Source organism: Drosophila sulfurigaster, unplaced genomic scaffold, assembly GCF_023558435.1.
Source record: "Drosophila sulfurigaster albostrigata strain 15112-1811.04 unplaced genomic scaffold, ASM2355843v2 ctg21_pilon, whole genome shotgun sequence".
In the NCBI taxonomy this organism is placed as follows: Eukaryota; Metazoa; Arthropoda; class Insecta; order Diptera; family Drosophilidae; genus Drosophila; species Drosophila sulfurigaster.
Window position 1 is genome coordinate 614,840 of NW_026909710.1, and position 24,279 is coordinate 639,118.

Here is a 24,279-nt window from a genome sequence, read left to right on the forward strand (position 1 = left end):
CGCTGTACCAATTCCATGGATAAAGTAATCCCGACGTCCCTAAGGTCCAATGTATTCGTGTACTTGGACGATTTGTTAATCATCTCGGCGGATTTCGACACACATCTGAAATATTTAAAATTTGTGGCGGAATGTTTGAAGAAGGCGAATCTCACCATTGGCATGGCCAAATCCAAGTTCTGCTTTAGGAACCTCAACTATTTAGGTTTCATCATAGGTGGAGACACTTTACGGATGGACCCGAGCAGAGTGGAGGCCATCAATAACATCCCTGCTCCAAGAACGGTCAAGGAACTGCGTAGCTTCTTGGGTACGGCTGGCTGGTATCGGAGATTCATTAAGAACTTCGCAGAGATCTCAGTACCACTGACGAATTCCCTAAAGAAAAGGAGTGGGAAATAAATAAATAAATTTAAATATTTTATTGGGGTTATATTAAAATTTAAAAAATTAAAAACTTTTAATTTTTAAAAACATTAATTTATGAATAGTTGATCCAGTAATATTGATTAAAAATTTAAATTACTTTAGGGATAACAGCGTAATTTTTTTGGAGAGTTCATATCGATAAAAAAGATTGCGACCTCGATGTTGGACTAAGATATAATTTTAGGTGTAGATGTTCAAATTTTAAGTCTGTTCGACTTTTAAATTCTTACATGATCTGAGTTCAAACCGGCGTAAGCCAGGTTGGTTTCTATCTTTAATAAATTGTAAAATTTTAGTACGAAAGGACCAAATATTAAAATAATTATATTTTAATAAAGAATATTATTAATTAATAAACTATTGGGAGATTTGTGCAATAAATTTAGAATTTATTTATGTAAGTATTTTTACAAATAGTACTTGTTTTATATAGAATTACTTATGTATTTAATTGGAAGTTTATTATTAATTATTTGTGTTTTAGTAAGAGTTGCTTTTTTGACTTTATTAGAGCGTAAAGTTTTAGGTTATATTCAAATTCGTAAGGGTCCTAAATTCCCCAACCTTTTTGTGATGCAATTAAGTTATTTACAAAGGAACAAACTTATCCTTTATTATCGAATTACTTAATATATTATATTTCTCCTATTTTATCATTATTTTTATCTTTAGTAGTTTGAATTTGAATACCTTTTTTTGTAAAATTATATTCATTTAATTTATTTCTTATGAAGTTAGATTATCTTTAATTTTATTATCATTTGTATTTTTAATTGGAAGATATAATTTTTTATATTTTTATTATTATCAAGTTTATATGTGATTCTTAATTATTTTATTTCCTATAGCTTTAGTATGATTAACAATTTCTTTAGCTAAAACAAATCGATTTTGCTGAAGGTGAATCTGTGTTAGTTTCTGGCTTTAATGTAGAATATAGAAGTGGAGGATTTGCTTTAATTTTTTTAGCTGAATATGCAAGAATTTTATTTATAAGAATATTGTTTTGTGTTCTTTTTTAGGGAGAGATGTGTTTAGTCTATTTTTTTATTTAAATTTAATATTTATTTCTTTTGTATTTATTTGGGTACGAGGGACGTTACCTCGATTTCGGTACGATAAATTAATATATTTAGCATGAAAATGTTTTTTATCTTTTTCTTTAAATTATTTTTTTTTTTTGGATTTAAAATTTTATTATTTTCTTTATTATTGTGAATTTATTTTAGTAAGGTTTAGGTTTAGGTAGGACCGGCTGCCCCTGTACGCAGGGGCAGAACATCGATGTTCGTGTCCATCGATGTTTTCGATGTTTTCAAAAAAAAAACATCGAGTGAAACATCGATGTTTAACAAAAAAAAAAAGAAAAGGCAAAACAGTACAAACGATAACGATGAGGTTTATTTGAGATCATGTCTATTTTTGTTGAGGAAAAGAAGTTGATCAACAACTTTAGGTTTAAGTCTTGTTCTGCGATCAGATACAATTTGTCCCGACAGGTCATCCTCGAGTTCTTCAGTTGTGATCGGTGAAGGGCCATTTCGCAATTTTAACAATGTCAATGCAACATATTCGTTTATTTGTAAAATTCTTTTGATCATTGCGTATGCACTGTTCCACCTAATGCTTACTTCCTGAATTAAGAGAAGCGGCTGATTTGTATTCTGGACTTCTTTTAATTTAGCTGTGGCTATTCTGCTTTGCTTGAAGTAAATTACTATGTTTTCATTTTGAGATAATACCATTTACTGCTGCCAGTTTTAAAATGTTCTGAGCAAGCAGATTTATTGTGTGTGCCAAACAGGGTAAATGCTTGAATGCTAATATATCGCACGCTTTTTTCATGGTAGTATCATTGTCCGTTGTAACGGTGACAACCTTCGACAGAAGACCCCACTTAGCCAACATTAAACGTATTGAGTCTGCGATGTTTTGGGCGTTATGATTTGTGGGGGTAATCAATGGTGCTGTCGATAGCAGTGCAGACGTTAATTTAAAGTTTTCTGTTATATAATGACAAGTGATTGTGATGTAGCCTTCATTAGCTTCAGATGTCCAAAGATCGGTTGTCAGCCCAACATGCGTAACGGTCTCCAAAGCTGCACGCAACTTAAGGTTTAGCTGTTCATATTCCGTTGGAAGCTTCACATCGCGAAAATACATTCTGCTCGGCAACTTGTAGCGCGGGACCGCTTCTTGCATGAGCTCGACAAATCCTTCGTCATCAACGAAACTAAACGGACGCACGTCTTTGGCAAGCATATTCATCACTTTTTTATCCAGTCTTTTTTTTTATATATGAGTCACTGCCATAGAACGGCTCCTTGTTCAAAAAAATTGCCATCGTTTTAGGCATTGGTTCCTTATCAGCGGTCATGCGACTCGGATGCAAACGCTTAAGATGGTCCAGCAAGTTTGATGTATTGCCAGTTGTCTTAAGATGTTTTCCACAGTAGTTGCAAATGCCGTTGTAAAGAAGATATATAACTTACTTTTCACGTAATTCTCCATCTTGCCTTCGTCATCCATCAACGTCCACCAAACCACCAACTAAAAATCCTAAATATTATCAAAAATTTTGTTAGTTGTTAGTAAAAATTAAGAAACTAATTGACTTACAATTTGTTCGTACCGAGCGCAGAGTTGTTAGTGAAAACATCGATGGTGGTCACGAACCATCGATGGTTTCGATGTTTTGAAAAAATTGATGTTATCGATGCTTCACTCGATGTTTCTGCACCTCTACTGTACGGGGCAAAGCATAGACCAGTGGAGGTCCGTAGCTGTACCGGTAGCTTATCTACGTCTCAGAAATCGCGCAGTATGGATGCATTTTTGGCAAAAGCCAGCAGCATCCTAGGAGGTAGCCGTGAAACGTCCCGAAGATCGTAGTGGCACGGCGAATTAAGGTATTTCAACCGGAGTCCGGATAACGCTGGGCATCTACTGTGACGCACCATACTGCACCACAAAATAAACAATAGCCCAAAAACGTATATACCAGAGTTTTTCTCTCATACATGGTCACTCACCCAGCTGTGCTGCGTTAACAGCGCAAGTGCAAAGCAAAGAGAGTTAACAGCGCATGTGCAGCGCAAACATGAGCCTAGCAAGTTGACAGCGCATGTGCAACGCAAAACGAGCCAGGCGAGTTAACAGCGCAAGTGCAACGCAAAGTGAGTTAACAGCGCATGATAAAATTTAGGAAAAAAAGTAAAAGCGAGTTGGCAGAGCCAAGACCTTGACCTAGATAAAAAGGCGAGAGTAGGAGGAGCGGCTCTCTCACTCTCTGATAAGAACTTGCCAGTGCGTAACATGTTTACCCGCGAGTGTCATCAAGAAAAGTCTAGAACCACGTGCAAAATATACAACGAGAAGTTCCATCACGCAACACACGAATACTTTAAAGGTACGTTCAAGCTGAATGCTTGATACCCACTTACACATTGATTATTCCCCTTTGCTCCCCGTTTAACATATGCGATTACGCATAACCAGTAGCATCGTTATTGCATAACCCCACTCGAGTGCGACAACGCACTAACACAACAACACTAACGATATACGCTAGATATTGTTTCTTTTCGCCGCGTCTTTCGTTCGTCGTTGTTTTCCTTTTCGCATAACGCACATATTTTTCCCGTTCACGTAGTAGTGTGACCACAGACTACTACAGTCGACGCTGAAAAAGTGTGTACAGTGTGACTGTGTCAGTGTGATCACACGCCAGCATTTGTCTCACTCATACTGTGTGCCTCGTTTTTTCCGTAGTGCTTGTGCAAAGCAAAGTGCCCGTTCGCGGTAACAGTGAGACTACCAGTAGTACAGTCGACACTGGAATAGTGTGCATAGTGCGGCTGTGTCAGTGTGATTGCACACCAATACTCGCCTCTCCTATACCGTACATCCCGGTTACGATTCTTCGCGAAGTACACCAAACTCCCGCTAGCCGTAATAGTGTGACTACAAACTATTACAGTCAACGCCGGAACAGTGTGTACGGTGTGATTGGGCCAGTGTGATTACACACTCACAATCATTCCACCCACGCCGCGTGCTACGATTCATACTATTCGCACGAACCCCAATTTCTTCCCGTTAGCTGTAGTAGTGTGACTACAAACCACTACAGTCGACGCCGGAACAGCGTGTACAGTGTGATTACACACTCACAACCATTTCACCCACGCCGCGTGCCCCGCTTTCATATTATTCGCACGAACCACAACTCTTCCCGTTAGCTGTAGTAGTGTGACTACAACCACTACAGTCGACGCCGAAAAGGTGTGTACAGTGCCACATAGTCAGTGTGCTTCACGCTGATTCCCGTGACAACCCCCCGTGTAACATCCCTATCGACGTTGGACCTGAGGATAACCCCAGAAGCGGAAATATCTACATCATTGTTGACTAATCTGGTACCCGAGAAATAACAAATAAATAAAACAAATTAAGAATTCAAAACTCCTGTCTTTGTTTTACATCGTGATCCCCATTTGTCTACAAAGATTGTCTCACACCTTGTGATACTCGATTTGTAGGGTTTCAGCAAACATAAATTTTCTTATTTCGACCGCTGGACAGCGCTAGTTACCTCGGCGTTGTGACGGTTCGTTACAAGTGGCGCCCGAGCAGGGACCCTACAAGTCAAGTGGAACTCAGTTTCCGAGTGGCATAAAAACCCACTAGCAAGGTGTGATTTTGTAGTTTTAAGTCGTTAAATTTCCGCGAGTGCTTCAAAGAAAAAAATAAATAATGAGTGATCACGAGAGCGACAGCGACGCATGCTCACAGGAGATACCCAACCCTGGAGTTGGCGTGAAATGGATCTACTACCGTCGGCGCGATGAGCTAGAAGCATTGGCGCAAGAATTCAAGTTCTCCACTCCACAACCCGACGCGCAAGCCACCACCTCGGGCTTGAGCCAGCAGTTTTTCCACGCCCCGCCGGTTATCCTGCCAAGACGGAAGCACGTACGACGTCCCACGTCCCGGTGCTGTCCTCTACCCCCGCCACGTCAAGTCTACACAGGCCAATTCCTCCGGCACTCGTCAGCGAATCCCAGCCGAACCCGATCACCGCCAACCCAAGCCCTTGGCAATACGGCACTCACCTGAATCGAATTCGCAAATGGGGAATCCAATTCGACGGTCAGGGTGATCCGTTGGCTTTTGTCGAGGCATTGGAGGAACGGGCTCAGTCATACGGGATCTCGGTCGATGCATTGCCAAAGAGTATGGCCGAAGGCTTGGTGGATCGTGCCGAGCGTTGGTTCCGAACCAGTGGGCTGAGCGCAGTCCCTTGGTCAGAGTTCCGTAAGGAATTTCTCGGATTTTTCTTACCCACGCGGTATTTCGAAAGGCTAGAAGATAACATCCGCGATCGGAAACAACGAGAAAACGAATCCTTCAAGGATTATGTCACGGAATTCGGTTCCTCATGCACCATGCTGATTACAGCACGACGCAAGAGTTGGACCGAATCTACGACAACGCCCGCCCCGAATACCAGTACTACGCCCGTCGACACGAGATCACAAGTCTTCACCAACTGATCCAGTTGGCCACGGAGTTCGAATACATCCAGGATCGTATCCAGCCACGGACCTCACTGGCGACGGCGACTGCCATTTCACCCCCGGCACCGACCCGCCGCGAGGCATATCCATCAACCCCGACTCCACCGACGTGGAATAATCCTTTTCGAGGACCACCCGAGGACAGGCCCCGCCAACCACCCGTTCGGAGCACTCCCACAGGACAAACTTCACTGCCGGATGTAGCCCGGGTTTGCTGACGATGCGCGGAACCAGGACATGTACAGGCAGCATGTCAGAACCCTGCTGTGATATTCTGTTGGGACTGCGGCAAACGAGACATACGCACGATCCATTGCTGTCGGAACAACGGGACGGGAAACGGTCATCGTCCTCTACTCCGGCGGGAGGAGCAGAGGACGATAGACACCACGACCCGCCAGTAACCCCACGATATATCTAACCGGTGAGAGAATCGTGGCCAGGATCCAGATCGAAGGCATGCCCACCGAGGGAACTGTGGATACCGGTGCCACCACGAGTTTCATCAATGAAGAGTTGGCCGCAAGACTTAGTACCCCGAGAACACATTGGCTAGGGATTCGCGAATTCGTCTCGCTGACGGCTCCGTTCGGGAGGTCACGAAGACACTCATAGCGCGTGTTCGCCTGGAGAACCGAGAAGTTCGCATCGCCTTCCTAGTCCTGCCACATATCCTTGAACCCTTGATACTGGGCCTAGATTATCTTTGTTCCATAGAAAAACGATTTGCTGCGGTACAGCCCAGATTCGTTTACATAACTCGCTCACATCGATGAAAACACCTTTGTGCCATCAAGCTTCGCACTCCGAGCCTATCCTGGCGACACCCCCTTCTACAGCTCCACGGAAACGAAGATGCGTAGAGGCAGATCCAATGCCCCGACCGACTCCTAGACCCCGTCCCCGGCTTACAAGGCACGACCCCGCTGCCCAAATTCCGCTCCCGGCTACCTTGTCCAGTGTAATTCCTGCCGTTCCGAACACAAGGGGGCCGAGTGTCTATGATACGACCCATCTCCAGGACTTCCGACTTCAAACGTCCTCTCCAGCCCTCGAGATGGGGTCCGACACAGACGAACACGGACCTTCCCCATGGCTTACAGACATTTCGCCAAGCATTCAAGGATTCCTACAAAGGAACTCCCCAAGTTTGACGGGATGACCGGGGTAACCTCAATCGCGGAGCACACCATAACACTGCGCGACGAGCGACCTATCAAACAGCGTTATTTCCCTAAGAACCCAGCCATGCGAAGGATCATTGACGTACAGGTCAACCAATTGCTGGAGGATGGACTAATCGAGCCTTCCTATAGTCCCCACAGTGCCCCAATCGTACTAGTAAAGAAGAAGAATGGGCAATGGCGGATGTGCGTGGACTACCGACAACTCAACGAACGATCAGTCCCTGATGCATACCCCCTTCCGAGGATTACCTACATCCTGGAACGCCTACGACACGCAAAATTCATATCCACGTTGGACCTTAAGAACGGCTACTGGCAGATACCGATGGCTACGGGAAGTCGAGAGGCCACCGCTTTCACAGTGCCAGGACGCGGCCTGTATCAATGGCGAGTGATGCCATTTGGACTACATTCAGCCCCGGCGACATTCCAGCGTACCTTGGACTCCGTGATCGGAGTCGACATGGAACCATTCGCCTTCGCATACTTGGACGACATTGTGGTGGTCGGGAACTCCCTAGAGGAACACACTAAGCAGCTTAGAGAAGTGTTCAAAAGGCTCCGGCGGGCGAACCTACGTATAAACCACGAAAAATGCGCATTCTTCCAGCGGAAAATAAGTACTTAGGGCATGTGATCAGTGAGGAGGGATTCACACGGATCCCAGCAAGGTGGCAGCTGTTCGCGAATTAAGTCCCCGTCGAACTTGAAAGAATTTGTTCCTAACTTTGCTACAGTGGTGCAACCCATGTCACAACTCCTCAAAAAGGGGCGAAAGTGGACATGGGGCGAAGAGCAGCAGGCCGCGTTCTACGAACTAAAACTCTCTTGACCACCGCCCCTGTGCTAGCGTGCCCGGACTTCCACGTGCAGTTCGTGCTACAAACTGACGCTAGCAACGTTGGAATCGGAGCAGTCCTGACCCAAGAAATCGGCGGTCAAGAACGTGTGATATCCTACGTTAGTCGACGGCTCAACAAAGCGGAGCAGAACTACTCCGCCACCGAGAAGGAATGTCTCGCAGTGATCTGGGCCATCAGGAAACATCGTTGTTATCTGGAGGGTTATCGATTCGAGGTCGTCACCGACCATCTGGCACGCAAGTGGTTAAATTCACTTGAATCACCACATGGACGTGTGGCACGTTGGGCTTTAGAGCTGCAATAATACCAATACGACGTGCGATATCGACCCGGAAAGCAGAACGTAGTCGCCGACGCCCTTTCCCGACAACCTCTCACCAGGATGGCTATGTTAAAGGAGGAGGCCCAACCTTGTTCTTGGTTATCCCGGCGCATTCAACAGGTGAGTGAGGAACCACAACGCTACCCGGACTATACCATCAGGGACGGACAACTGTTCCGGCACATCGTGCATCGGTCCGATGACTTCGACGACGTTACATGGAAGTTGTGCGTACCCCGGACCATGCGACCTCGCGTTCTCCACGAGGGTCATGACCAACCAGCTGCCGGCCACTTAGGAGTACGTAAGACTATTCTTCGAATCAGTCAGCGGTACTACTGGCCAGGTATGCATCGGGACGTCAAGAAGCACGTCCAACAATGCCTGAGTTACCAAAAATTCAAGACATCATAGCAGAAGCCTGCCGGACCCATGCATACTCGGCCCGCAGAAGAACCCTTCCCCGTCATTGGATCCGATTTCGTCGGCCCACTTCCTCGTTCCAAGCAAGGTAACACTATGCTCCTCGTTTTCTTTGACTTGTTTTCCAAATGGGTAGAACTAGTTACGACGTGCCACTACTGCGAGCCTTCAGCGGGCGTTCCGAGAGCGAATCCTCGCTCATTTCGGGGTTCCGCGACGTTTCGTGTGCGACAATGGGACGCAATTCACTAGCCGGTCCTTCAAAGCATTCCTAAAACCGCCGGGGTCGACCTACAACGCACTGCTCCCTATTCGCCACATGAAAACCCAACGGAACGAGTCAACCGGACAATTAAGACCATGATCTCGCTATTAATCGACGGACAGCAGAACCAATGGGATGAGTTACTTCCAGAGATCACATTAGCTATCAATTCCAGTGTCTCCGAGTCCACCGGCTACAGTTCGGCTTTCCTAGTACAGGGTAGGGAGCCACGACTTCCCGGAGGATTATATGATGAGGTGACACCAGAAGCCCCCGGCGAACTAGAAGACCCCGGCAATAAGGCAAAAGACTGCAGGAGATCTTCACAATTGTACGCGGAAACCTGAACCAAGCGAGCCATGACCAGAGTCGGCATTACAATCTACGCCGGAGGCAATGGCGACCTACTTTGGGCGGAAAGGTGCTTTTGCGGCAACACCATCTCTCAATGCTGCCGACGGTTTCGCAGCAAAACTATGTCAGAAATTCGATGGCCCGTACGTGTTAAAGAAGTTCATTGCAGCAAACATCGTCCGCTTACAACACACAACGACCAATCAAAGAAGAGTAGCTAACATTTCAGATCTCCGGGATTTCCAGGAGCAAAAACCCAAATCCGAGGCCTAAGATTACGAGAGCGAAACGTCGGGAGCCGCGATTTAACCCTGATCCCATCCCTCCGACCACAACTTCCTCAGTCGCCCTACCAATAATCCCACTACTTTTCTTAATCATTATAGAACATGGAACCGATCGATCTTACGCTTTCCTCCCCGCCACGCGACTACGCCGGCGAGGATGAACCCCGGATGACTCCCGACCCTACGAAGCCACGCTATTCCCCGTGGCCCGAGGATGAACCCCGGATGACGTTTGACCCCACGAAGCCACACTATTCCCCGTGGCCCGAGGATGAACCCCGGATGACTCCTCACCCTATGGAGCCACATTACTCCCCCGTGGCCCGAGGTACCGTGTACCGTGCTAGCCTACGAGCCATTTACAATCCCGCCAGCGAGGGGGAATCGGAGGAGGAGAGGCCATACGAGGAGGACGATGCATCCGAACAGGAGGAGAGCAGCGAGGCGAAAGAGTCCTTTTCTCGGCTCCCACCAGGCGCTTGGTCACCCAGGCCCGGACAACGCCGCGACCCGCGACTAGGGCGTGGGGTGTATGGTCGACCCCCATCGCCGACCGAGACGGAGGCGCAACGCTACCAGCCTCCTCCCACGGAGGATAGTGACGCGGACGAGCCATTCTTCGTCCAGGAAGTAGACCGTACGGTAACATACGAGCCGGCCATCCGCCCATGGGGAATGCGAGTAACCCGCATTGACCGGGCAGTGGTAGATGTTATCCTCCCAGGGGAAACCCCCACCTCATATTTCGAGCTGCCGGAGCGCTGGAACTATCGGGGGCCAGCGATCGCTGACCGCCCATTTCCACCACCCTACTTCCCGCCAGCCTTTCGACGCCCTAGGACACCCATCCTACGCCTACTCGAGGAAATGGACATATCCGACCCCGACGGGTTTCCCCTTCCCATGTCTTCCTACGACCCACCGCAAGAAGGTCCACGCTGGGAGTCCGCGTCGTCGGACGACGAGCCGGACGGGCCTCGGTTCCGCCGGCAGTACGCGAGGACATCCCCAGCCAACGAGGAGTCCGACCCTCTAGCCGACCTATTGGAGGTCTTGGGGCAGGACTTGGTGCCGTTGGAGGAGGATGAGAAACAAGACCTGATGACCGAGGTAGCCCACGGAAGTGAGCTGGTGGAAACGCCCCAACGTAAACTACCCCGGGGCCTAGTTGATGAGGTCCGCGGCAGCGAGGGACGAGGAACTAGAACAAGGTTCACGCATACGTACCTTCACACCACATACCAGGTGAACCGAACCAAAACCGGACGTATCCGGATTTTCATTCGCCCGGTGGGAAAGGGGGGAGTGTGACGCACCATACTGCGCCACAAAATAAACAATAGCCCAAAAACGTATATACCAGAGTTTTTCTCTCATACATGGTCACTAACCTGTGCTGCGTTAACAGCGCAAGTGCAACGCAAAGAGAGTTAACAGCGCATGTGCAGCGCAAACATAAGCCTAGCAAGTTGACAGCGCATGTGCAACGCAAAACGAGCCAGGCGAGTTAACAGCGCAAGTGCAACGCAAAGTGAGTTAACAGCGCATGATAAAATTTAGGAAAAAAAAAGTAAAAGCGAGTTGGCGGAGCCAAGACCTTGACCTAGATAAAAAGGCGAGAGTAGGAGGAGCGGCTCTCTCACTCTCTGATAAGAACTTACCAGTGCGTAACATTTTTACCCGCGAGTGTCATCAAGAAAAGTCTAGAACCACGTGCAAAATATACAACGAGAAGTTCCATCACGCAACACACGAATACTTTAAAGGTACGTTCAAGCTGAATGCTTGATACCCACTTACACATTGATTATTCCCCTTTGCTCCCCGTTTAACATATGCGATTACGCATAACCAGTAGCATCGTTATTGCATAACCCCACTCGAGTGCGACAACGCACTAACACAACAACACTAACGATATACGCTACATATTGTTTCTTTTCGCCGCGTCTTTCGTTCGTCGTTGTTTTCCTTTTCGCACAACGCACATATTTTTTCCCGTTCACCGTAGTAGTGTGACTACAGACTACTACAGTCGACGCTGAAAAAGTGTGTACAGTGTGACTGTGTCAGTGTGATCACACGCCAGCATTTGTCTCACTCATACTGTGTGCCTCGTTTTTCCGTAGTGCTTGTGCAAAGCAAAGTGCCCGTTCGCGGTAACAGTGAGACTACCAGTAGTACAGTCGACACTGGAATAGTGTGCATAGTGCGGCTGTGTCAGTGTGATTACACACCAATACTCGCCTCTCCTACACCGTACATTCCGGTTACGATTCTTCGCGAAGTACACCAAACTCCCGCTAGCCGTAATAGTGTGACTACAAACTATTACAGTCGACGCCGGAACAGTGTGTACGGTGTGATTGGGCCAGTGTGATTACACACTCACAATCATTCCACCCACGCCGCGTGCTACGATTCATACTATTCGCACGAACCCCCAATTTCTTCCCGTTAGCCGTAGTAGTGTGACTACAAACTACTACAGTCGACGCCGGAACAGCGTGTACAGTGTGATTGGGCTAGTGTGATTACACACTCACAACCATTTCACCCACGCCGCGTGCTACTATTCATACTATTCGCACGAACCCCCAATTTCTTCCCGTTAGCTGTGATACTCGATTTGTAGGGTTTCAGCAAACATAAATTTTCTTATTTCGACCCCTGGACAGCGCTAGTTACCTCGGCGTTGTGACGGTTCGTTACATTACAGAGAAGATGCTCGAGTGTTTGCTTAACACCGGGCTCGTTGCATTTCCTGCACTGATCACTGTTCGTGATACCCAGCTTTACAGCATGGACAGCCGACAGATAGTGGCCAGTTAAAATGCCTAGCATTCGTCTGCAGTCTTTCCTTGAAAGCTGCATGACGAAATTTGTTAAGTTTTTGTTAGTAGAGGCACACATCAGCCTTGCAGTTTTGCACGAGTTGGCATTGCGCCACTAGCGTCCCTCTGAAGTCTACTGGTAAGGGGATAGTATAGTCCAAGTCTCTACTAGTCTCTCTACCAATGGCGCTGTGACCATAGCCTAACAGACCCAGATTGCCTGTTGCGGAAATCCTTAGGGACGATTTTGCGGCTATGGATTGCGCGTATAGGTTTAACGGTTCGACGCCAGCTGTTACCTCGAGGGCTTTAGTTGGCGTCGACCTGATAGCGCCTGTGATACACAGTAGCGCTTGACGCTATGTCCTTTCCATGATGGATAGCTACGTCCTTTTTTCCGTGGCCTGCCACCACACTATAACACCATAGGTGAGGATAGGGCGAACAACTGAGATGTATATCCACCGCATTAGATTAGGAGAAAGGCCCCAAGTGCAACTAAGCATCTTTTTCGCCATGTACAAGGCTCCGGTGGCTTTCTTCACCCTTTCTAACACGTTAAGCTTCCATGACGGTTTGCTGTCCAGGACCACACCTAGGTATTTTACTGCTAGGCTCGGCTTTAGTATGGTGCAGCCTATTTTAGGGGGGGACCACGCAGGTACCTTATACCTCTTCGTGAAGAGGATAAGGTCTGTTTTGTCCGCGTTAATGCTGAGCCCGGCTGATTCGGCCCATGCTTTAACTTCCCGCAAAGTAAGTTCCATTACGGAACTAAGGGTGGTTGGGCATTTCCCAGTTATCAAAATGCTTATGTCGTCGGCATAGGCAATTAACTTGGGGGCCCGTCTAGTAAATTTTTGAAGTAGGCTATTTACGACCAAATTCCAAAGGAGAGGCGAGAGAACCCCACCCTGGGGAGTGCCACCTCGCACTACCTTTGTAATGGCCGCATCGCCCCACGTAGCCACCACCCGCCTGTCGCAAAGAAGGCGGTTGACCCACCTGTGGATCGCTGGTGCCGTGTTAACTGAGGTAAGGCCCTTCATAATAGCGTCAGTGGTGACGTTATTGAAGGCGCCTGAAATGTCAAGAAATGCACCCAAGGCATATTCTTTATAGTGGTCTGCTTTTTCGATGGAGGCTACTAGAGCATGGAGAGCTGTCTCAATGGACTTGCCTTTTGTGTACGCATGCTGATTTGGGGACAACAGATGCATTGAGTTGCTTCTGATGTGCAAATCAAGTAGCTTTTCCAATGTCTTTAGCAGGAAAAAGGTTAGGCTGATAGGCCGGAAGTCATTAGGAACCACATGACTGCATTTACCCGCCTTGGGCAGGAAAATGACTTTCGAGCTCCTCCAAAGAGTGGGGATATGACCCCATGCGAGGCACACCGAATAGATGCCCGATAGCCACGGAACAATCGTGAGCTTGCTAGCTTGCAGCATTGCTGGCGAAAGTCCATCGGGACCTGGCGACCTGACCTTCGCAAAGGAGTCGATAGCCCAAATTATTTTATTAACTGTAATTAGACTGGCAGGGGGTCTCATAACTGGGAGACTAGGAAGGAGCTGCCAGACACTGTTCTCCATTCCAACACATCCCGGGAAATGAGTTGAGAGGAGTGCTTCAAGAGTTTCAGCACTACTCTCCGTCCACACTCCATCGCCCGACTTGAGCAGACTAGGACTGGAAGCCTGTTTGGACAGCAGCTTCCTCAGTCTGGAGATGTCTTTGATGTTGTCCAGGTCTGAGCAAAAGGTTCCCCATGAAGAACTTTTGGATGATCGGATCATCCTCTTGTAAGACTTTAGGACAGACCTGTACTCGTCCCAGACATATTCGTTGTCCGCCTTCTTAGCAAGTTGAAACATGCTAGTAAGCTCCCCACGAAGCGAAGTGAGATCTGGGTTCCACCAGGGTGGCTTCGATCTTCTCGTCGGTCTTGAGAGCCTACAGGATTGGCGAAACGCGGAAAGTAGTCCTGCTGAGAGGACATTGACATTTGTTTCTAGGTCCTGTACCGAGTTGATGTTACCCGGCGGACCAAAAGACTTGGAAACAAGGCTAGAGAATTTCGCCCAGTTGGTATTCGGGGATTTCTGAACGGCTGAGCCGCAGGTACCCTATTAAAGGAATGGTAAACTGAATGTACTTATGATCCGAGAAGGAGGGTCTATCCAGAACCCTCCACTCTTCTACATTGGTACACTCAGTTGCAATCGTTAAGTCCAGCACATTACAAGAGGTGGGACCTACATAGGTAGATACCTCACCTCTGTTGGCTAGTCTAAGCTTATAGTTAAGGATAAAATCAAGAACTGACTCACCCGTGTCGTTAATGTCGGGACTTCCCCATACGCTATGGTGGTCGTTGGCGTCCGTTCCGATTATAAGATGCTTTTTGGAGGAGCAGACCATGTCCACCAGCCTCCGCAGCTCGTCAGGTGGGGCCGGCATGTCATGGGCCATGTAGCAGCCAGCAAACATCCCTCACGGTTCTCCAGCACCACCACGGTAAGATCGTTATTGCTGTAATTAGGTAGTAGATGAGCTTTTAGCCCCTTTTTTACAAGGATGGCAGTTCTCGATCTACTTTCCAATGTCGGGACGTACAGATCGTAGTTAAGCGACTTCAGCCCAGCAACCGTGTTGCCCGACGCTATCCACGGTTCTTGGACCAAAGCCGCGTAGGCGGACACTTCCTCCAGGGCAAGGAGTAGCTCCGCCGAAGCCGTTTTGGACTTATGGAGGTTGAGTTGCAGCACACTCATTAGAGGTTAGCAAACTCGCGGGGGGGCCCGTCTGCATGGACAGTTCCTCCCCCACCGTCTCATCAGTCAAGCTGAGGTGCTGGGTGGCGTCGGTCACGCTCTCAAGACCGAGATCTGCCTCAACCTCCCCTGACCTCAGCGTGTGTGTATCCTTGTCGTTGGGATGACGTTTTTTGAGGCGAAGGTACACGCTCCCTAAGCCCCACGCCATCTTCCCGTTGCATTTATATAGCAGATCCTCGGCCTCCTTATTGATCTGAATGATCACGTGCTGCCCACCACTGGGTAAAGGTTCATCAACCTTCAGCACGGACCAATCACTCGTCGGTATGGCCGGGTTCTGCTTTTTAAGCAGCTGAAGCGCCCGCTCGCCCTGCACAGCTATGGGGAAAAGGACTTTCGCCTTCGGCATGGACGGAATGTTATTCCTGTCCACTACGTCCAGTTTGGGTACGGTCGCTTGCAGCCACTGCAATGTTGGAACGTCCTTGCATGTCAGGATCTTGACACCATTCATCCAGCCAGTGCCTTCGAATGTAGGCATTGGACTGTCTGGGACATTCTCCATCCTGACAAACCGTGCGTTGACCAGCTTACTATGGGTCAACCGCCACCGCTCTGCAGACATTTTCCCGTTAGGGTCCCTCTGTCTATGAGAGCAACGGCGAGATGCCGCCTGGCAGTTTCAGCAACCGTTGCTCTCTGTCTCGTCTTGCTCGAGTCCGTGTTGGTGGAACCAGGTGCCCGCAGCCTCTTGCTCACTGGGGCCCCTTGCTTGGGACTCTCAGCAGACCGTTGGCGCTTGCTTGCCATGGACTCCACCTTGTTGTTGGCAGGGCCGGTGGAAACGGTCTGCCGTTTTGTGTCTTTTGGAAGGGGGCTAAGTTGGTTTTCCCGCATCCACGTGTTGGCCCAGGCAAGCCTCTCCTGGTCCTTGACGGACAGGTTAGCTAAGCCACTAAGCCTTGCGTGAATACGGGTCGCCGCCTTATTTTTGGCCTTCTCCTTCAGCCCCCCCGTGCCCCGCTGCGCAACCTTGGAGGTGCTGGCGATAGGCTGAGGTGACTGAGGAGGAAGACGTTCCCCCTCCACCGTAGAGATTGGCGCAGCGCTCTTTTGGTCTGAGTCGGTTAAGACCACAGCACCCGCGCGCACCAACCTCGAGTTTTTGTTGGTAGCAGTGTTGTTGCAACTGATTCGGCCTGCTCCCACCGCATCAGAGGTGTGACCGCTGGCGACACGCAGAGAGGATCTCTCCCCCCCCCCGTGCCCGCCGGTGGTAGCAGTCACGCCTTCCACCGACGTTTGAGCAGACATCCCAGCTCGAGTTGAGTTTGTTATATGCTCCATTCTGAGACATATTTGCTAATTTTATTCATGGGAGCCCCCCATAGCGTTTTCAGTTTGACCGCCAGACACCTCGTACCATGGATTCAGCTACTTATCTTCAGACAGATGCCCGAAAGATAAGGAACAGAGTCCTCAGCTAGGATCTGCAGTTCCTGAAACATCGACGTATAGTAGAGATCTGCTACCCGTTGACAAAGAGGTAATACAGATCCTACCTAGCCAGCACCCTCGGGAGGGTTCAGTAGAGGATTTTGCCAGCCAATATACATATATTAATATTATTAAAATTTAATGTTTAGGTGTGGTCATTAAGTACTTTACTGTAGAAAAAAGGAACAGTGGAGTCAACATTTTTAAGCTTAGTACAGTTAGAAGCTGGGGACGCATTGTCCATCGCAAACGGTCTCAGACAGAAGTTAAAGCGTTTAAAACTGGATATAAATAATTTATTTGAAATCGAAACAGATAACGCAAGTGTGATGATTGGGAGCAAGAACAGCGTTTACACAGAATTAAAGAAGGATGCACCATCTCATATCCTAATAAAATGTGTTTGTCATTCGGTGCAACTAGCAGTAAACTAAGCTTGTAAGCACTTTTTTTCCATATGATTTGGAATTTTTGATTTATGAAACTCATAATTGGTTTTCAAAAAGCTTAATTCGTCAGTCACTATATAAAAAAATATATGAGTCTACTAATAACAAAAAGGTATTTTTAGTAGAAATGAATGTCTGTGATTACGCTGTAAACCCCGAGCCAATTCGGCAGCCTTGCCAATGGCAAAAACTTCCGCCTGGAAGATGCTGCAGTGGTCTGGGAGTTTATAGGAATGTTTGGAGACCGGGTCTGGACAGTATACGGCCGCTTCGACACCATCATCCATCTTCGACCCGTCGGCGAAGAGGTTGAGGGCTTCGGGAATGCATAACCCTTCCCGCCAGCACTCCGGTTCCAAGAATATTGTTTTAATATGGTCGGTACTGGTAAGGGGGATAGTATAGTCCAAGTCTCTACTAGTCTCCCTACCAATGGCGCTGTGACCATAGCCTAACAGACCCAGATTGCCTGTTGCGGAAATCCTTAGGGACGATTTTGCGGCTATGGATTGCGCGTATAGGTTTAACGGTTCGACGCCAGCTATTACCTCGAGGGCTTTAGTTGGCGTCGACCTGATAGCGCCTGTGATACACAGTAGCGCTTGACGCTATGTCCTTTCCATGATGGATAGCTACGTCCTTTTTTTCCGTGGCCTGCCACCACACTATAACACCATAGGTGAGGATAGGGCGAACAACTGAGATGTATATCCACCGCATTAGATTAGGAGAAAGGCCCCAAGTGCAACTAAGCATCTTTTTCGCTATGTACAAGGCTCCGGTGGCTTTCTTCACCCTTTCTAACACGTTAAGCTTCCATGACGGTTTGCTGTCCAGGACCACACCTAGGTATTTTACTGCTAGGCTCGGCTTTAGTATGGTGCAGCCTATTTTAGGGGGGGACCACGCAGGTACCTTATACCTCTTCGTGAAGAGGATAAGGTCTGTTTTGTCCGCGTTAATGCTGAGCCCGGCTGATTCGGCCCATGCTTTAACTTCCCGCAAAGTAAGTTCCATTACGGAACTAAGGGTGGTTGGGCATTTCCCAGTTATCAAAATGCTTATGTCGTCGGCATAGGCAATTAACTTGGGGGCCCGTCTAGTAAATTTTTGAAGTAGGCTATTTACGACCAAATTCCAAAGGAGAGGCGAGAGAACCCCACCCTGGGGAGTGCCACCTCGCACTACCTTTGTAATGGCCGCATCGCCCCACGTAGCCACCACCCGCCTGTCGCAAAGAAGGCGGTTGACCCACCTGTGGATCGCTGGTGCCGTGTTAACTGAGGTAAGGCCCTTCATAATAGCGTCAGTGGTGACGTTATTGAAGGCGCCTGAAATGTCAGAAATGCACCCAAGGCATATTCTTTATAGTGGTCTGCTTTTTCGATGGAGGCTACTAGAGCATGGAGAGCTGTCTCAATGGACTTGCCTTTTGTGTACGCATGCTAATTTGGGGACAACAGATGCATTGAGTTGCTTCTGATGTGCAAATCAAGTAGCTTTTCCAATGTCTTTAGCAGGAAAAGGTTAGGCTGATAGGCCGGAAGTCATTAGGAACCACATGACTGCATTTACCCGCCTTGGGCAGGAAAATGACTTTCGAGCTCCTCCAAAGAGTGGGGATATGACCCCATGCGAGGCACACCGAATAGATGCCCGATAGCCATGGAACAATCGTGAGCTTGCTAGCTTGCAGCATTGCTGGCGAAAGTCCATCGGGACCTGGCGACCTGACCTTCGCAAAGGAGTCGATAGCCCAAATTATTTTATTAACTGTAATTAGACTGGCAGGGGGTCTCATAACTGGGAGACTAGGAAGGAGCTGCCAGACACTGTTCTCCATTCCAACACATCCCGGGAAATGAGTTGAGAGGAGTGCTTCAAGAGTTTCAGCACTACTCTCCGTCCACACTCCATCGCCCGACTTGAGCAGACTAGGACTGGAAGCCTGTTTGGACAGCAGCTTCCTCAGTCTGGAGATGTCTTTGATGTTGTCCAGGTCTGAGCAAAAGGTTCCCCATGAAGAACTTTTGGATGATCGGATCATCCTCTTGTAAGACTTTAGGACAGACCTGTACTCGTCCCAGACATATTCGTTGTCCGCCTTCTTAGCAAGTTGAAACATGCTAGTAAGCTCCCCACGAAGCGAAGTGAGATCTGGGTTCCACCAGGGTGGCTTCGATCTTCTCGTCGGTCTTGAGAGCCTACAGGATTGGCGAAACGCGGAAAGTAGTCCTGCTGAGAGGACATTGACATTTGTTTCTAGGTCCTGTACCGAGTTGATGTTACCCGGCGGACCAAAAAGACTTGGAAACAAGGCTAGAGAATTTCGCCGTTGGTATTCGGGGATTTCTGAACGGCTGAGCCGCAGGTACCCTATTAAAAGGAATGGTAAACTGAATGTACTTATGATCCGAGAAGGAGGGTCTATCCAGAACCCTCCACTCTTCTACATTGGTACACTCAGTTGCAATCGTTAAGTCCAGCACATTACAAGAGGTGGGACCTACATAGGTAGATACCTCACCTCTGTTGGCTAGTCTAAGCTTATAGTTAAGGATAAAATCAAGAACTGACTCACCCGTGTCGTTAATGTCGGGACTTCCCCATACGCTATGGTGGGCGTTGGCGTCCGTTCCGATTATAAGATGCTTTCTGGAGGAGCAGACCATGTCCACCAGCCTCCGCAGCTCGTCAGGTGGGGCCGGCATGTCATGGGCCATGTAGCAGCCAGCAAACATCCCTCACGGTTCTCCAGCACCACCACGGTAAGATCGTTATTGCTGTAATTAGGTAGTAGATGAGCTTTTAGCCCCTTTTTTTACAAGGATGGCAGTTCTCGATCTACTTTCCAATGTCGGGACGTACAGATCGTAGTTAAGCGACTTCAGTCCAGCAACCGTGTTGCCCGACGCTATCCACGGTTCTTGGGCCAACGCCGCGTAGGCGGACACTTCCTCCAGGGCAAGGAGTAGCTCCGCTGAAGCCGTTTTGGATTTATGAAGGTTGAGTTGCAGCACACTCATTAGAGGTTAGCAAACTCGCGGGGGGGCCCGTCTGCATGGACAGTTCCTCCCCCACCGTCTCATCAGTCAAGCTGAGGTGCTGGGTGGCGTCGGTCACGCTCTCAAGACCGAGATCTGCCTCAACCTCCCCTGACCTCAGCGTGTGTGTATCCTTGTCGTTGGGATGACGTTTTTTGAGGCGAAGGTACACGCTCCCTAAGCCCCACGCCATCTTCCCGTTGCATTTATATAGCAGATCCTCGGCCTCCTTATTGATCTGAATGATCACGTGCTGCCCACCACTGGGTAAAGGTTCATCAACCTTCAGCACGGACCAATCACTCGTCGGTATGGCCGGGTTCTGCTTTTTAAGCAGCTGAAGCGCCCGCTCGCCCTGCACAGCTATGGGGAAAAGGACTTTCGCCTTCGGCATGGACGGAATGTTATTCCTGTCCACTACGTCCAGTTTGGGTACGGTCGCTTGCAGCCACTGCAATGTTGGAACGTCCTTGCATGTCAGGATCTTGACACCATTCATCCAGCCAGTGCCTTCGAATGTAGGCATTGGACTGTCTGGGACATTCTCCATCCTGACAAACCGTGCGTTGACCAGCTTACTATGGGTCAACCGCCACCGCTCTGCAGACATTTTCCCGTTAGGGTCCCCTCTGTCTATGAGAGCAACGGCGAGATGCCGCCTGGCAGTTTCAGCAACCGTTGCTCTCTGTCTCGTCTTGCTCGAGTCCGTGTTGGTGGAGCCAGGTGCCCGCAGCCTCTTGCTCACTGGGGCCCCTTGCTTGGGACTCTCAGCAGACCGTTGGCGCTTGCTTGCCATGGACTCCACCTTGTTGTTGGCAGGGCCGGTGGAAACGGTCTGCACTTTTGTGTCTTTTGGAAGGGGGCTAAGTTGGTTTTCCCGCATCCACGTGTTGGCCCAGGCAAGCCTCTCCTGGTCCTTGACGGACAGGTTAGCTAAGCCACTAAGCCTTGCGTGAATACGGGTCGCCGCCTTATTTGTTGGCCTTCTCCTTCAGCCCCCCCGTGCCCCGCTGCGCAACCTTGGAGGTGCTGGCGATAGGCTGAGGTGACTGAGGAGGAAGACGTTCCCCCTCCACCGTAGAGATTGGCGCAGCGCTCTTTTGGTCTGAGTCGGTTAAGACCACCAACCTCGAGTTTTTGTTGGTAGCAGTGTTGTTGCAACTGATTCGGCCTGCTCCCACCGCATCAGAGGTGTGACCGCTGGCGACACGCAGAGAGGATCTCTCCCCCCCGTGCCCGCCGGTGGTAGCAGTCACGCCTTCCACCGACGTTTGAGCAGACATCCCAGCTCGAGTTGAGTTTGTTATATGCTCCATTCTGAGACATATTTGCTAATTTTATTCATGGGAGCCCCCCATAGCGTTTTCAGTCTGACCGCCAGACACCTCGTACCATGGATTCAGCTACTTATCTTCAGACAGATGCCCGAAAGATAAGGAACAGAGTCCTCAGCTAGGATCTGCAGTTCCTGAAACATCGACGTATAGTAGAGATCTGCTACCCGTTGACAAAGAGGTAATACAGATCCTACCTAGCCAGCACCCTCGGGAGGGTTCAGTAGAGGATTTTGCCAGCCAATATACATATATTAATATTATTAAAATTTAATGTTTAGGTGTGGTCATTAAGTACTTTACTGTAGAAAAAGGAACAGTGGAGTCAACATTTTTAAGCTTAGTACAGTTAGAAGCTGGGGACGCATTGTCCATCGCAAACGGTCTCAGACAGAAGTTAAAGCGTTTAAAACTGGATATAAATAATTTATTTGAAATCGAAACAGATAACGCAAGTGTGATGATTGGGAGCAAGAACAGCGTTTACACAGAATTAAAGAAGGATGCACCATCTCATATCCTAATAAAATGTGTTTGTCATTCGGTGCAACTAGCAGTAAACTAAGCTTGTAAGCACTTTTTTTCCATATGATTTGGAATTTTTGATTTATGAAACTCATAATTGGTTTTCAAAAAGCTTAATTCGTCAGTCACTATATAAAAAAATATATGAGTCTACTAATAACAAAAAGGTATTTTTAGTAGAAATGAATGTCTGTTTTATATGCGTATAATCTATCTTTTTATGTATTAATATTTCTAAATCATTAAAAAAGTCTAGTTTCTACTAATTCCACGTGATTGTTTAACAATAGTAAGTGTTTAATACTTGTAGAAGTGATAGTCCCAAAAATATGTAAATATAATAAAATTAATTAGCATATTTTTAATTAAAGGCCCCTTTTAAAATTCCAAGGGTTTTTGATACTAAATAGTTATCCATTGAAATGGCTGTAACTCGAATTTTAGACCAATGGCATGAACTGAAAACTCACTTCGGAATTGCTGCTATGAGTGAAAAATGCAAAACAGCTAAGATCCTGAACAAATCTTTCTGCGAAAAAAAAACTATTTGTACTTGGTATTTTTAAAGCATATATTGCAGGACATGCAAAAAAATCAACTTATGCTTCCAAAGTAATTCGGCTAATGCGACGATCTTTTGAGAGATCTTTTACTCGCTATCAGATCATTACGACAGAAAATAATTCCTCCTGATATTGATGTTGATATTATTAACGATAATGACTTCGAAAAGCACGTCAAAAGCGATTTAGGCCTCGGCTACGACTTTGAAAAAGAAGTCAAATCAATTAAAATAGAGTCCGTCGAAGAAACAGAAATAAGAGAGTGATGTTCCGGTTTTGTGTAGAGCTGATCAAACAGTTGAAGCTAAGGTAAATATTATCTGTTGATGCGAGCGCATTGTAGGTGAGTAGCACACTATCCGTTCCGCCGACCAAAAGCACTCGATGCTTTTCGCTCACCCCCAATGCGCTCACGCGTAAGAATGCACTCAAGCTCCAGTGCTCTCAGCTTCTCTCTCCCACAACTCACCACCGCTGAGCGCGGCTCGGCGCAACAAATCGACGAAATGCCGTCGGCATTTTTTCTAAGACTAGTTCAAACCAACGATTCTATCTCTACGGTCTAATTACCCCCCAATTGTGCGTGTACAACAACCCGCTAAGTTTCCAAATAAACATATATTTTTTATAAGAAAAACCGCGAGTGTTTTTATTTCGAGAAGAAGAATTTCTGGAACTTTTCAGCGCCCCTACTCAAACATTGGTCCTTCGAGCCGGATATGCTCATCATCGTTTGCTTCTCCAGCAAGCATATCGTAGATAAGTTTTAAATCATTTCTCCTTTCTTTACACTTTCCTTCCCCACGGTCGTCCAGCCTTTACGTTCTACATTCTTTTTCGTATGGTGACCAAATATAAGATTTGGAAATTCACTCATATTTTCCGGACGACCTTTTTCCATACTTTCCAATTGCTGTCTTAAATATCTTTACTCCAAGATATTTACTATATTGATAATAAAATATTATTATATTTTGTTCCGCCAATCGCGTACGTATGTATGCATGTGAAAAGTGTAAATTATTAAGAGTGCTACTAAAGTGCAAATATTATATATTGTATATTCCATACATATATAAACATACATAATAACTAAAATCCAAGCTGTATGTACCAGCATTTCGTATTGCTTTTAATTCTTGTCCGTTTTATGTTTTGTATGTCGCGATAATCGCCGACATACATACATAGAAACATACTTTTGTGCACTCTCTCTTGTCCGCAAGCGCACCGGCTTTCAGCAGCGCTTGCTCTATCTCTCTCCGAATACAAACATACGTGAACTTCGCCAGCGTAGTGCAGACATACATACTGCAAGTACTTCTGCGAGTGAAGTAATAGATTGGCAGGGCAGCGGTAGTCGCACTCGACATACCCTACCCTTTTCATATTTTCCAAGTGATATATTCTGTGTGTGTACTATTAGAGCAACTCTCAGCTCAATTGTCTGTGTATGGGCTTAACTCCAGCCAGTGTTCAAACATACACAGACATATGTAGACACACACATATACACACATACATTACATACTTCACTACATAAC

General features: G+C 47.5%; 1 pseudogene; it reads left to right on the forward strand.

Moving 5' to 3' along the window:
* Positions 1-825: 825 nt before the first annotated feature.
* On the forward strand, positions 826-1,648 carry LOC133849891 (NADH-ubiquinone oxidoreductase chain 1-like; annotated as a pseudogene).
* The last annotated feature ends 22,631 nt before the right edge of the window (positions 1,649-24,279 follow it).